Below are 3,323 nucleotides of genomic sequence, written 5' to 3' on the forward strand. Positions count from 1 at the left end.
CACACACACACACACACACACACACACACACACACACACACACACACAGAGTCTGTAGGGTCATGTTACCAGGATTCCGTTCCCTCACCACCTGAGGTGTTTTGGCTCTCAATTTAAATGTGTTTTCTCCTTTATCGGCATTGATGCGTGTAGTCTAAAGGGAAGCCGCTGGGAAACACAGCAGCCGTCCACCCTGCCTCTCTCCATTTCCTGCTCCCAGAAACAACGATTTTCAATTCTTTTAGCTGATTCTTTTGCTGTGTAACCCCTACATCTCTCAAAACCACACGTTACATTGCTCCTGATAGATGTTCAGGTTTGGGGCTTTCACTGTGGACGACAAGAATTAGCACTTTCATAAGCACTTCCCATCCCCCCAGTCTCCATATAAACGCTGCTGACCCACTGGGTATAGCATGAGTGCTTCTTTCCTGCCCAACTTTTGTTCTCTCCAGAGTTGATAGTTGTCTTAATTGCTTTTTGCTTGGCTTTTCTCTGTTTCATTTTGGGGTTTTTGGCTGCACCTTGCGGCCTGGAGGATCTCAGTTCCCCAACCAGGGACTGAACCCAGGCCATGGCAGTGAAAGCCCAAAATCCTAACCACTAGGCCACTTGGGAACTCCCCTGCTTGGCTTTTCTTTTTCTTCTTTTTTTTTTTTTTTTAATTTGGCTGCGCCCGCCAGGTCTTAGTCACAGCACGTGGGATCTAGTTGCAGCATGCAGGATCTTTTAGTTTGTTCCTTTCAAACTAGAAATTCATGACCTTTAATTCTCAGAAATTGTATTATTTTCTTGATTTATCCTGGGGGTTTTTTTGTTTGTTTTCTGTTTCTTTGTGTATTTTTTTAACTCAGACTGGTCCTCTGAATTTCTAATTTTTTGACTTATTTTCCTCATTTATTTTTCTTTTTGTTCTTCTTTTAGGTATGTTTCGTCAACTTCTAACCCTCCTATTGTTTTTCCCTTATTCTGTCATTTTTGACTTCCAAGAGCTCACTTGATCTCTGAACGTGCCTTTCCTCGTAGTTCTCTGCTCTTATTTCATGGGTACACTGTCCTTCTGTCTCTGAGATCTTGGTGATAGTTATTCCAGTGTTCTCTACCCCCTTTGTAAACTCGGTTTCTTCCAAGTTAGCTTTTTGTTCCTTCTGCCTTTTGTATAAGATGCCGTCGTCTGGTGTTTGGTGACGCTCAGCCGTGTAGTGGCGCTGTAGCGGGAGCGCTCAGAGCTGGGAGGGGCTTGTCGTGTGGCTTTCCCTTCCCTGGACGGCAGCCACACTGCTCCCTTGCCTTGGGAAGGCTTCAGTGTCAGGGTCTTTAGAGCTCTTCTTTGAGGCTTATAGAGTCCCCAGAGAGGACTCCTCCAATCTGCTGTCCAGAGGGTACGGGTCTGGCCGCCAGCATTGTGAGCTGAGTGGGGCAGAGGAGCTGGGCTGTGTGATCCCTCGCTGAAGCCCCCGTTCTCCGTGCGCTGCCCCCACCCCCACTGGGCAAAGCGCCTCCAGTCTGGACACTTTTTACTCTCCTTGATGAGACACTAAACCTCTGGATGGGGGAGGGGGGGATGTACCAGGTAGCAGGGAGACCTCAATAACTGCTTCTTAGACAGACTTTCAAAGTGCTCCTAGTTTTATAGCCCGCTTTCACCCTCACTTCTTTGATTATCTAGGGCCGCCAATGCCCAGACCTCTCAGGGATTCCACAGCTATGTAAGTCCAGTCGCTGCCCAGGTTCCCTGTGTGGTCTTAGCATTTGTCCTCCTCCCGTGTTCGGTCAGGTACCACTCATCCCTCCGCTTTCCAGCTTCTGAATCTTGTTGCTGTCATCCTCTTCCTGTTCCCTTGGTCCTCGTGGGTTATGCCTTTTTTAAAGATCTCTTTGCTGTTGCTGCAGTGGGTTTTAGAAGTGTAACCCATTCAGTCTGCGTCTGTAACCATCACCTGAGCACTTGCTTTCACTCTCGGTCACCCAGCTTCTTCATGTCCCTGACTTCCTCGTCTGTCACTTCCAATCCCTGTCATCGTCTTTTCAAAAATCTCTTCCTAGGTTCTCACCAGATAGTATCAACCATCTCACAGTCACTCCAGTAGTTTATTTTGACTGTTTGGACCCTAAATAATCCATTACGTTTTAAAAGAAAGAAACAGTGATATCCAAAAAAAGGAGTTGATTATTCATAGAAAGGGGTTGACAACACCAGGTAGGGCTCAATAGATGAGGCTAAGTTGTTTTAAAAAAAAAAAAATCTGAAAACCTAAAATAAATAAAGGACCGAAATGTTGATCATTTACTCTATAAACCCATTTTAGGAACCTGACAGTGATATTTTTGTCATTTAACGTTAAATTTGAATAATGTTAATAAATGCTTTTAGTTAGTAACTCTTAGTGACTCCAGTTATGTTCAGCATTTTAGCAAACAATACTTAACACGTTTTTTTTTTAATATCTTGATTGGAGTATAATTGCTGTACAATGGTGTGTTAGTGTCTGCTGTATAACAAAGTGAATCAGCTATACATATACATATATCCCCATATCTCCTCCCTCTTGCGTCTCCCTCCCTCCCACCCTCCCTATCCCACCCCTCTAGGTGGTCACAAAGCACCGAGCTGATCTCCCTGTGCTATGTGGCTGCTTCCCACTAGCTATCTATTTTACATTTGGTAGTGTATACATGTCCATGCCACTCTCTCACTTCGTCCCAACTTACCCTTCCCCCTCCCCGTGTCCTCAAGTCCATTCTCTACATCTGCATCTTTATTCCTGCCCTGCCACTAGGTTCATCAGTACCGTTTTTTTAGATACCATACATGTGCATTAGCATACAGTATTTGTTTTTCTCTTTCTGACTTACTTCACTCTGTATGACAGACTCTAGGTCCATCCACCTCATTACAAATAACTCAGTTTCATTCCTTTTTATGTCTGAGTAATATTCCATTGTATGTATGCACCACATCTTCTTTATGCATTCATCTGTCAGTGGACACTTAGGTTGCTTCCATGTCCTGGCTATTGTACATAGAGCTGCAATGAACATTGTTAACACAGTTTAGAATAACTCTTTTGAGGGTGGTCTTTGACTAATGCGTAGTCAGCTGACACAACAAGAGAGATCAGAGGTTACATGATGAAACCAGAGTTAAATGGAGTAAGTTTGTATCTGACCCTGAAATGTATCATACTAGAAGCACCTGATGTTTTGGAAATTCACTTTAAGTGAAATAGCTTAGCCACTTGGGGATCACTGGTCCAGTGAGGGTGCCGCAGGCTCTTCCTCCACTCTCTCTGCCGTCTGTCCAGGTCATGGTCCTCGGCATT

At 44.5% G+C, this 3,323-nt stretch overlaps 1 protein-coding gene across 1 annotated transcript in view; it reads left to right on the top strand.

The window, feature by feature from the left end:
- WARS1 (tryptophanyl-tRNA synthetase 1) overlaps positions 1 to 3,323 on the top strand; it is a 28,431-nt gene that overhangs the window by 602 nt on the left and 24,506 nt on the right. The window lies entirely within an intron of this gene.

Source organism: Lipotes vexillifer, unplaced genomic scaffold (genome assembly GCF_000442215.2).
Source record: "Lipotes vexillifer unplaced genomic scaffold, Lipotes_vexillifer_v1.1 scaffold584, whole genome shotgun sequence".
NCBI lineage: Eukaryota > Metazoa > Chordata > Mammalia > Artiodactyla > Lipotidae > Lipotes > Lipotes vexillifer.